Below are 12,960 nucleotides of genomic sequence, written 5' to 3' on the forward strand. Positions count from 1 at the left end.
TGGGAAATAAGATCCTTTTTGCAAATTAGAGGGAACTAGGGAAGAGGTAATGGACCGACTTGTAAGCCCAAAGAGATTCATCAAATGTCAGCTCCTCACACCTCAGGAAATGTAGTATTCACAGCGCAGGCTTTGGCAACTGAGGGATTTAGCTGATATTGGGGGAGGGTTGTTGACAAAAATGGACTAAGATATGTAACTCTTTCATTCAGGAAGGTGATCTAATACGTCTTTTGCATGTGGAAATTGATAGAAAACATGGCATCTTGGCACCATCTCTGTAGTCAGATCAGTTGGCAAACTGCAGTCAAACATTTCTACATAGCAGTGTATCCAGAAGGGGGAAAGTTACCTGGACACTTTGTTCTACAAAGCAGTCTTACCCCTTATATTCAGTACCATAGAATTGGTCGACCAAAGTGGATAAGAGAGTGTGTTTCATTGCAATTAAAACAGTATGGAGATCAGAAGTTAATGTTGCAGGAGCCTAAACCTTGCACTTTTCCAACATGCATGAGGTTCTTGAAGCCTGTGTGGGTGAGAGCCACAATTGCAGGGAAAATGACCAAACTGACAACAACGTTGGGATACCGAGAGCCATTCAAGTTGGGGCAAAGAAGATGAATGTAATAGTGATAGAAAGAGTTAGTCCCAAAGGCTTTGATTCCTGCCTGGTGCCAAGGGTTAAGGATATTGCCTTGGAGTTGGAGAGGCATGGAATGGGTGGGGGAAAAAAAGACATTTTTGTGGCACAGATGGGAACCAATGACATAGAAATGATTTAAAAGGAGGTTGTGCTGAAGAGAAAAATATGTATGTAGGATTCAAATTGGAAAGCAGACCACTGAGATAATAATCTCTGGATTACTTTCTGAGCCACATACAAATTAGCTCAGCATAAATAAGATCAGATAAATAATTGCATATTTCAAAGACTGGTGTGGGAGAAATGGGTTTGAATTTATGGGACACTGGTGGCATTACTGGGGAAAGAAAGAGCTGTTCTTTTGGGATGGAATTTACTTGAATTGGGCTGGGACCAGTGACTAATAATCTAGGGCTATTGCTATAGTATTACACTAAAATGATGGGAGAGGTGTATGCAGAGGAGTAGTTTAAAAAGTGAAAGGACAAAGTAATAATACTGGTATAATGACATAAAAGCAGTAAAGGCAAGAAACACTCGGCAGGTCAGATAGCATCTGTGGAGAGGAACAGAGGTAACATTTCAGGTTTCGGACCCTTTGTCACTACTGGAAATGAGAGGGATAAATTGCAGGAGGTTGTAAAGCGGTGAGTAGGACAAAGGGCATATAATAGGGCGATTTAAAAGAAAGAAATAACAAGAATTAACGTTGTCAGTGTACTGACAAGAGGGAGAGAAAAAACAAAAAGGAACATAAAAGCTGCAAAATGCAGAGCTGTCCAGAATGACCAACAGTCAGGCCATGTTAATGAGAGAAAAAACTGAGCCAACATTGCAGACAGATGACTGGATATATCAACTCCATCCTTTCATCATCCTCACTGTTGCTTAACACCCTTGCCTAGTTTTGACAAAGAGTCTCCGACCTAAACGTTAACTGTGTTTTTCTCTCCAGAGATGCTGTCTGATCTGCTGAGTGTTTCCAGCATTTACTGTTTTTATTTCAGATTTACAGCTCTTTGATTTTAAACAGAGGGCAGTTAAAATGGATAATGAAATCCAGATTTCTCAGGAAGGGACTGTGAAAACAAAGTTAAGAGTACTCCTCAATGAGGGCGGTGGGGAGGTAGGTTGGGGGGGGGGGGGGGGGGGGGGGGGGGGGGGGGTGATGGGAGGTGGCATAGTGGCTGGTAGAGCCATTAGTCCTCATAGTGCCAAAGACCCTGATTCAGTCCTGATGTCAGGTTATATTTGTGTAGAATTTCCACGTTTTCCCTGTGACTACACAGGTGCTCCCTTTCCACCCACATTCCAAAAACATGCAGGTTTTTGTCCACTATATATCGTCCCTCGTGTGTTGTTAAGTGGTAGAATCTGGGGGGAGACTGTGTGAAGTATAAAAATGGGATTAATGTACAATTAGTGTAAATAGATGGTTGAAGGTTGGTGTGAGCTCAGTGGGCTGAAGGGCCTGTTTTCATCCACAATTCTATTAGGATCAGAGTAATAAAAATGGTAACTTAAAACTAACATCTTCTTCCTTACCCAGTTCTAAAGAAGAGCATTTAACGTGAAAACTTAACTCTATTTCTCTCCAGAGATGCTGCCTGATCTGCTGAAAACATGATGGTTCTTTATTTGCATGCACACATTATAATAAGATGGGAAATTAATGAATGGAATAGAAAAAAATAATTCTGATCTAACCGCCATTACACCCAAGGTTGGGAATTTGATATTCCAGGATATTACCAGTTACTTAAATTTTATTAGAGACAGGCCAAATTAAAAATAAGCTGAAGTAGCCTTGATATTAAAGAATGGGTTAAAAGAAGGAAGGATCTTAGCTCAGCAAATCAAGAAGCAGAAGTAGTTCAGATGGAGCTGTATGGTGATGCACTTCATAGTTTAAGTCATGATATTAAAGGCATGTATAACAAAGGTTATGGAATAATTGTATTATTACTCTCTAAGATGAACAAGGTTAAGGTTCAGGGATAATGTTAAGGGTTACAGTTAAGGGTTAGGGTTAAAGGTTAAGGGTTAAGGGTGGAGGTTAAAGGTGGATTTTAAAGGTGGAGGTTATGGGTCAAGGTTTGCGGTGGAGGTTACGGGTCGAGGGTAAGGATCGATGTTAAAGGTCGAGGGTAAGGGTCGGGGTTAAGGTTAAGGGTTAAGGTTAAGGGTCATTTCCATTCATCTCCAGCATTCCCTCCCCCACGTCTTCACCCTCCCTCTTCTTTCTCCTCTCCTCCTTCCCTCTCCCACTCCCTCCCTCGCCCTCCCTCTCCTTTCCAAGAGTCACTCCTTTCCTCCCTCCATAACCCTTCTCCCCTCCCTATCCCCCTCCTCTCCCTCTATCTGTTTAAATAACATGAAACAACAATCCTCTCCTCGTCCCGTCCCCCACTCCCTCCCTCTCCTTACAACAATGTAATAAATCTCTCATTGCACTGGGAGTCCTGTCTTTGTTAACATTGTAACGACATTTGTTTTCAAAGAGCAATCTTTTATGTAAATGAGATCCCATTGTGACGTCATAGCTGCCAACTGCCAGTGCAAGTTCAAGTGATTTTTCTCAAACTGCAGTTTGTAAAGATTAAAATGTGAATAACTTGTAAAATACACTATCAATCTAAGCAAGACTTGATACACCACACCACAGGACAATGGTGGGTAAGGTGGGGCAAAAATTGTAGTGCTATCATGTACCATTTTGGTTTAATTTCAGGATCACATGGGCAGACAGGCAGACAGACAGACAAACAAACAAGATGGCAGAGAGAGACAGACCGCCAGACAGACAGACAGATAGATAACCAAACAAAAGTTATACAAATGTGGAAAGATGGCCGGAAATTGATGGATGGGTGATTCATTGCTGCATTGCTCTCAATAATCTGGGACAGCGAACTTCACAGAGGAAATTACAATTGTTATACATTGAATTGGATTTCTACTTAGTTGCACGGTCGTGGGTGTATAAGGAGTAAAGAAGTGGACTGAGAACGCATCCTAGTGGAGCACCAGTGTTGAGGATTATCATAGAGGATGATTAGTCCTCTATCCTCTCTGAATGTGGTCTGTTGGTCAGGAAGTCGAGGATCCAGTTGCAGAGATGAGTGCTGACTCCATGAGTTTGGTGATGAGCTTGATTGAGATAATGGTTTTAAAGGCCGAGCTATTTGAATAGCAAGGAATTAAGCATTTATTGAGATTCGCCAAAACAAAAACTGATTTTCCCGCTACTAAATGTCATTTAATACGAACTGAAATAAGAAGATCTTTGCTGAAGAAAAATATTCTTCTGTGATATTAGTTGTACAGAGTCAAAAGAGTGCCATTTTAGATTAATGATTTACACAACTTCCCTTGAAACAAGCTGCAAAACAGCCCATAGAAAAACAACTTGTTTAACCAGAGTTCAAAGTTCTCTGGCAGCAGTATGGGTATTGCATTTTGTTAACACGTGGAATTGGTAAAGTGGATGCAAGTATTTATAGTATTGCAGTTTAGAGTGTGTTACCAGCCAGTAGGGCTTGTTCAAATCACTGTATTTGAAACTGAATGTTTTCTGTATGATTTGTTGTCGAATAGGGGGGGGGGGGGGTTGTATCCAAACAATCCCACAGCTATTCAAGCAGGGAGAGTTATTCCTGATACGTTCTTGTCAAAGGCAGCACATGGAGAAGGAAGTTGGGAAATTATATTTTGATGAATCATTCATCAGCTGTACCTGCCAACATTCCTGAGCTAAATTAAAGGGATGATTTTGTGAACATATTTAATCAAGAGATCAATTGTTAATGCACTTCCTCAAATGTGAAAAGCAAGGAAGTAGTAAAGCAAACTGGTAGATATCCAAATGTTTAGGATTTTAATCTAATTATCTCAAGATCTCTCATGATCTTTAGCTGCTGTGGGCATTCATCCTGCACAGGTGATTCCCAGATGATTTCTGTCATGTTATAAACTCGCAGTTCAATCTCCCGAAAGAAGGGGCTTTTGTTACTTAGCATGTTTTTCATCCCATCCGTAATTGCTCTGTAGAAGGCAGTGATAGTCTTTACAGACTCTCCCCTTATCTGTGGATTCGTGTCATGGCACAGCTGTTGCCCTGAAACTTCTATGAAGTGTCTCTCTTGTACTGCACAAACAAATTACAGACTCTTCCTTCGAAACACTTACCATGAAGTAAATCTTCTCGTTTTCTAAGGTGACCAACTTCACTGCCCAGGTGCCTCTGACTCAAGCCACTCAAAATGGACAGTCTATCCTTGCACCCAGATCCAGAGCATCTTGGACACCTCACCCTGATCCAATCCTTGGCCAGTTTAATATTTTGTTTCACTGCCTGATTCCCAACCTTCTGGTGGCCTCTGCACTGCTTGTGTAATTGACACCTTCTGCTCTGGTGTATCCAACTATCGTCACTTGTTAACTTGAACATAGGCAAAAGAATTAAGAGTTGAAAATGCACGCCAGGCTGGGCTTGTCCTCAACTTACAGAAAAAGAAAAGGATAAACAGAAAAAAAGCTGGGCCAGGATCACAGAGGGACGGCTGATAAAGACCTGAAGCTGTAGAATAAAATATTGAGTCCATTCTTCTGTCCATGTTCTTTTGCATGTGTTCTCAATCTCTAACTACTCAAATTCACTCACTGACCGGATAATCTTGTTACGTATCCCCATGGTCACCCTGGATTCATCCTATATGAGATATCCCTCTTCCCCCAAAGCCCCTGCAGCTTTACAAACTTCTTTAGTTTCTTCCCAGCTTCGAGAAAAGTCTTCTAACTGAAACGTTAACTCTGATATCCTTCCCACAAATGTGGACTGACCCGTTGAATATTGCCAGCATTTTCTATATTTATTTCAGATTTCTTTAGAGCGTAGGAGTCAAGGGTGCGTAATTATTAGACGACCTGACAAACGAACAATAAAATTCTTACTTGCTGCAGCTTAACGGGCCCATAAACGCAATAACACACAGCCAATAATCACTAATGCAATTAATTAATAGCCATAATACTACCAAACCAAATAGTGCAAAACCAAAGTCCATAGTGCAACCAAAGACACAGTCCATACTTGTTGAGGTTGATGTTGTGTAATGTTTAAGAGCCGAATGGTTGTTGGGAAGAAAGTGTTCTTAAATCTGGTTTCAGGCTTCTGAACCTTCTCCTGGTGGTAATGAAATGAAAGCGTAGCCAGGATGTTGGCTTTCAATGATAAATGTTGCCATTTTGAGGCAACGCTCCGATACATCCCTTCAATGGTGGGGAGGTCAAAACCTGTGATGGACGGTAGCATCTATCACGTTTTGCAGTCTCCTTCATTTCTGGGCGTTTAGATTCCTGAACCAGGCAGTGACACAGTCAGTCAGTATGTTCTCTACCCTCACTTATAGAAGTTCGATAGAGTGTTTGTCAATGTATGAATTCTCCTCAATCTTCCTTCGCAGAGGTTGACGTGCACAAGATCATGAGGGGCATGGATAAAGTGAACGCTCACAGTCCCAGGTAGAGGATTCTAAAACTAGAAGGCATGAGCAAAAAGGAAAAGGGGACAGATTTAAGAGGGACCTCGGGGCAACATTTTCCACTCATAGGATAGTTCAAATCTGGAAAGATCTGCCAGAGGAGTTAGAGAAGCATATAAAATTATGACTTTTAATAGACATTGGATAGATATATGGATAGAAAGGGTTTAGAGGGCTAAGGGCCAAATGGGACTAGCCCAGTATGCCAACTTGGTCAGCATGGATCACAGACCGAAGAATCTTTTTCTGTGTAGCTCTATGACTTAATTTCCAGCATCTGCACGTTTGTTAAAAATGTTTATCAATCGCTCTTATGTCTCCAGCCCTATCTCCAGTAACAACATGGGCTTCCAGCCCTCAGAGATAAAACATTGGTGAGCCAAGGTCAAAGATGAAAAAAACATAAGGTGTAAGACAAAAAGATTGAAGAGTTGCTCATTGTGAAGCTAGAGGAAGGAACAAAGGTGGAATGGGAAGGGGAGAAATAAGTGCAAGCCCAGGTGGGACACAGGGGAGGGAAGGAGGGGAGGATGGGGAGAGGGGAAGGGTTTTGCAGTTACCTAAAATTGGAGAATTCAATATTCATAACATTAGGTTGTAAACTACCCACGTGGAATAAGAGGTATTGTTCCTCCAGTTTGCATGTGGTGTTACTCTGGCAATGGAGGATTCCCAGGACAGAAAGGTCAGCATGGGAATGGCAAGAAAAGTTCAAATGGTTAGCAACCAGGAGATCCAGTAGGCCTTGGCAGACCAAGCGCAGGTGTTCGGTGAAACAATCACCAAGTCTATGCTTGTACATTGATGAAGGTAACCATAGACTCAACAACTGTTTCCCCAGCATTTTGTGTCTACTTTTGTCAGTCAGCATCTGCAACTCCTTGTATCAGCAGATATAAAATGCTTTGGCCCAAAGGATCAAGAAAACCTCATCTGAGAAGGAATTCTTCTAAGGACACATACAAATCAGGATTAGTAACAGACTAAACAATCTTGGTTATGTTGATTAACACGCAAATTAATGAAAAAACTGCTGTGAAAATTAATAGGGCGAATGTAGAAATCTTTTTTTAAATTTAAAGGCAAACAGCAAGCAGAGAGGCAACTATGGATTTGACAGGGATTCAACACAATGCTCAATATTCTTCCAACATCTGACATATCTATGGAATTGGTCACTTAATACATGACTTACCTGGGAATGAAGGGTGGAGACTGAACCTGATTCAGAGAGAATGAATGGGTGACAGGAGGGGAAATGCTTGGGCAAGGAATTACAACAGTTTCTGCAGAAGGGGAGGGATGTGCTGTTGGAAGTCAGATATGAACATGGCGACAAGACATATCTCTGTAGTTTTTAAATTGTCCAGTATCATCAGAGATGTAAATTTTCTCTTTGTAATGTGTGTCATTTCGTTATTATGTGAAGCAGGATCCACCAGCACCACCAAGTGGCCTAAAGTAACGTTGCAACTGGATGAAATAAACATTGAAAATGAAAAATGCTGTGAGAAGCAAAAACTTACCTTCCAGACCATTGTCCTTTCGCAAGAATAAAAATACCACTATCAACACTTAATCAGAGATTCCCCTCAGGGACAGGTCATTAGAATGGGAATGATAGTTGGGCTCTGAACCATTGCTGGACACAAAAGCACCAGCTGATGCCTTGAGGTAATGAGGATGTAGCAACCTTCACAGGTTTACATGTTGTGTGTGTAGGTGTGTTATGTGTACCTTTTCGATAAGAAAACATACACCATGTGGTATTATATATGCCACATGTTATCCCAACCACTGCTTTCACTACCGAGGTGGAGATGCAATACATTAACATGGTATTAATGCGTCTGCAGCTTTTGGTGAAGTACAAGCACCTTTCTGCACATTTGTGGGGGATATATTTGCTTTAATCTGGTACTAAACCCATTTACTATTATTCAACACCAGACCCCTGCCGATTTATATAACTGATGGCAAGGAAGTCCTTGCTTTCAGCAAGGGGCATGGTTGAAGACCAGCACAGTAATTGGCCAACTCCATTATTGGTGGTGCCCAGTGGAGACAAGACAGTGCGATTATGTGGGGTCATTACAATGTCACCCTGAACAGAAGTATTGATGATGAGCAATATCCCCAGCACACCTTACAAGAGTAGTTCATGGAGCTGACGGACTCTCATATTTGCATTTAAATATGGTGGAGCATTGGGGAAGCACGCTGAGCAAGACTCCCAACCCATGGTGGGTTTGCCAGGCGCAACAACCAATTTGACTGGATTTTTTGATTGGATTTTTCAGAGACGATGCAAATTCATGTTAGAAATCCAGGAACAACCTCGATCAACACGACCATGAACTAAAGAGCAGTCCTGAACTACTATGTACCTCATTAGAGATCCTCAGACTATCTTTGATCAGACTTTACTATCTTTATTACTAGCTTTATCTTGTGCTAAACATCATTCCCTTTATCATGCATCTCGACACTGTGGATGGCTTGATTGCAATCGTGTATCGTCTTTCCAATGACTGGAAAGACAATGCATGATCCAGTGACCTCAGTACACATGACAATAAACTAAACTCAACTCAAACTCAATAAGGAGATTGAGAAAGCAGAGAGACGCTTTTGGTCTAAATTGGAGGATAAGACAGACTTCCGGCAGCCATGGTGGGGCTTGCGCAACATTTCTCCCTATATAAGGGGAACCAAGTCGTAGCTCAAGTAACAGTGATGCATCTCTCCTGGATAAGCTCAATGATTTCTATACTCATTTTGAAAGGGAGAGCATCGATTAACCTTCTCGGGCCCCCAAATCCCCCAACGATACTGTGACCTTCGTCACTAAGGCAGATATCAGAAGATCCTACACGAGGGTGAATAATTTAAAAATATCCTGCCATGATGGTGTACCTGGCCACGATCTTAACACCTGCGTGGACCAACGGGCTGGATCAGTCCCCACCTGCTTTTAATGGACATCAATAATATTGGTGCCTAAGAAGAACAAGGTGACATGCCCTAATGACCACCAACCGGTAGCACTGATGTCCACGGTGATTAAGCGCTTTGAGAGGTTCAAGAGTGTTTTATTGTCAAATGTCCCGAAATGGAACAATTAAATTCTTCCTTGCAGCAGCACAAATGGTGAACAACAGCCTGACATGTGTTTTTATTGTCCATGTAGTCCACTGCACAGTGGGGACCCAGCGAGATCGCATCCTCTATTGACCCGTTGTGGCGGTAGGCAAATTGTAGTGTAAGGGATCCCAACCTTTTTCATCCCGTTTACCCCTGGCAACTTTAATAGCACATAACAATGTTATCTCACTTATTTATGAACAACTAATGATGAACAGATACCGATATACCAGAACCAAACACAGTCAGTCAATGAGAAAAAATATGTACAAATCCAGAATCAACAAATTTACCTTCTGGGGGTAAATTTACACCAGGTTGGGAACCCTTGTTGTAGTGGGTCCAGGTTCTTATTGAGCTAGGAGTTGAAATGTGTTATTAGCAGCGCGTCAGTTTTTTCCAACTTTATTTATTTATTTATTTATTTAACTTTATTTTTTTGTATGTTTTAAAGTATGTGTTTGATGTTTCTCGGTGTGTTTTGTGTGGGGGGGTGGTGTGGGGGGGGGTAAGGGGGAAACCGCTTCGGTCGCCTCCTCCACGGAGAGGCGACTTTTTCCAGGTCGCCTCCCCCGTGGCCTAACAACAAGGATCGGCGCGGCCTTTCCTGGAGATGCGCCCGGGGCTTCATCGGCGGGCGCAGCGTGGACTCTCGGCGTGGAGCGGGTGAGCCCTCGCTGGGGCTTGCTGGAGGGGAGCGCTCCGTTTTGCTGGCCCGGGGCAGCCGGCAGCCTGAAGCCGCGGTCTGCAGAGCTCCAGCTGGTGCGGCGTCTGCAGCCCGGGATCCCACGTGGGGGACCCAGGGGGGGGGGGGAAGAAGAAGCCACCACTGCCGGCCCGCGGCCAACTTCTACCGCGGGTCCGGCATGGACTTAACATCACCCCTGGAGGGGAGCTTCGACCGCCGGCCCTGCGGTCTGCGGTGCTTCTGGCTGCGGCGGAGACTTTAAATCTCGACCGCCGGCCTGCGGCCTACAACAACTTAAAGCCGCGGTCTCTGGTGAGGAAGAGCCGATCCTGGACTGACTCTGGACTCTGGTCCTGTCCACGGAGGGGGAAATGGAGGAGGACTGGCCAAATTTTGTGCCTTCCACCACAGTGATGAATGCTGTGGTGGATGTTTGTGTTACATTTTTATTGTGGTTATGTGTTCTTTATTATTGTATCGCTGCTGACAACCCAAATTCCACCGACCCTGGTTGTGTGGTAATAAATTCTATCTAATCTAAATTCTATCTAATTACCAACCTCTCAAAGCACTATCACCACCGACATTAGTGCACCTAGTCAGTAATCATTGAGGCATGTCACCTTTCTTCTCTTGGGCACTGGTATTGTTGATTCTCTTTTGTAGCAGGTGGGAACCTCAGACTTCACTAATGAGAAGTTCAAGATGTTCACAAAAACTCCAGCCAATAGGTCTGCACAGGTCTTAGAAATTTGACCAGGTATACCATCAGGTCCAGATGCTTTCTGAGGGTTCAACCTTCTGAAGGATCCTCTGACGTCGGCCTCTGTGACTGAGATTGTAATATCGTCAGAGGCTATGGGGGCAAAATATTGAAGTGCAAATGATCAGGAGGTTCCAGTACATGAGACAGAAAACATTAGCATACAGGTAACAGCAAATAATTCGGAAGGTTAATTGAATATTGGCCTTTATGACAAGGGGCATGGGGAAAAGGGAAGTTTAGCTTGGATTTGTGAGTCCCCATCTGGAATACTGTATGCAGTTTAGGAGTCAGTGCATAGAAATTTCACTCAGTTGATTCCTGGGCTGAAAGGCTTGGCATTTGAAGAGTGGCTGAATAAACTGGGACTAAACTCAATGAAGGTGACAAGAATGAGACCTGATCCAATTGGCACCTAGAAACAGGGTGGGCATTGAGAGGATGCTTCCCCTCATGGAGGTGTGTAGAATTAGGAGACAGAGTCTCAGAAAAATGGATCACCTATTTCAAATGAAGATGGAGATATTTCTCAGTGTCATGAATATTTGGAATTCTCTACCTCACAGGTTTGACGATGGAGTACTTGAATATGTGCAATACAGAAACTGACATACAGTTAAATTATAGGGGAATCAAGGACAATGGGAAGAAAGTGGATGAAAGTAGTGTTGGAACATCCCTTACACTGTTGAATGGTGGAACAGGCTTAATGAGCTGACCAGCCTCTCCTGCTCTTATCCTCAAGACCAGTACTGAAGGTGTGTCAAGTCAAGTCAAGTCAAGTCAAGTCAAGAGAGTTTATTGTCATGTGTCCCAGATAGGACAATGTAATGCCTTTTCATCTATATAACTAAAAGTCTCATTGTGACCACTTCCTGTCTGCGCTGTATATTGATTTTAGAAAAAAACTACCATATATCGCTATGATTTTTGGCCATCTTACTCACAGCCCTCCTCCACTGAGGCAGCCCCGAGAATTTTCACGATCGATGAAAAATAAAAAAAGTTATGAATGTTTAAAAAATCTTGAGATCAGCTGATTGGTCCATTCGGCCCACAATGTCCATACTAGCCCTCTAGAAACCAGTCCCTTCGGCCCACAACACCCATACTAGCGCTCCAGACAGCTCCTCCCCCCACTGGAAAATTGGAATTGGTGGAGAGGTGGAATATTGTGCTGGGGGACCAGCCCTCCCGTGTGAACATGGGACCCAACGGGTCCCACTTACTTTAGTATTTTATTATTATTATTTCATTTTGGTGCCTTACTCAAAAAATAAACTATGTATTGGATCAGAACCCTTCTAGATATGTTAGGTAGCATGTCTACCAATAGTCCAGAATTGAATACAACAACTGCAATTTCAGAAGCTTTAAGTAATTGTGTTACACCCATACTTTCCTCCAATCTGCAGTATTTTAGACATTGTTAAATTCTACCTGCCATTAATGCATTTTAAGGTTCAGACAAAACTTATTTTACTTTACTTCAATTGGCCCAATCAGTATATTCTTGTTACATTACTTTAAAAGATTATCTAGCTTCCCTTCAAAAACAGATACCTGTGATATTTGTCTCAGCCTCTCTGTTAATATTTTCCATTCTCTTACAATATCTCAGGTAAAGAACTTGAATTCCTTACTGTAGTTAATATATTTGTTAAATTATTACGAGGTACTGATTGTGGATGATCAGCCATGATCATATTGAATGGCAGTGCTGGCTCGAAAGGCCGAATGGTCTACTTCTGCACCTATTGTCTATTGTTTTTAGCCCCCCCCTCACTCTGAAATATCTCTACCATATGTTAATACCTCAATAATTTTTAAGTGCGTTGTTGAGCCAATGCTCAATCAATTTTTTTATCACTCAGTCAGCCTGTCTTTTTTGGGGTCCCTGATAAACAACTGACACCTCTCTCATAGAGTTATAGAGTTACAGTATACAGCAAGGAAACAGGTCCTTTGGTCCAACTTGTCCATGCCAGCCCAGATGCCCCATCTAAGCAAGTCCCATTTGCTTGGGTTTGGTCCATATCCCTCAAAGCCTTTCCTATCCATGTACCTTTTAAAAAGTATTTTAAATGTTGATATTATACCTTCCTCATCTACTTCCTCTGGCAGCTCATTCCATATACCCAACACCTTTAGTGTGAAGAAGTTGCCCCTCCGGTTC

This window comes from Amblyraja radiata, chromosome 22 (assembly GCF_010909765.2).
Source record: "Amblyraja radiata isolate CabotCenter1 chromosome 22, sAmbRad1.1.pri, whole genome shotgun sequence".
Taxonomy (NCBI): domain Eukaryota; kingdom Metazoa; phylum Chordata; class Chondrichthyes; order Rajiformes; family Rajidae; genus Amblyraja; species Amblyraja radiata.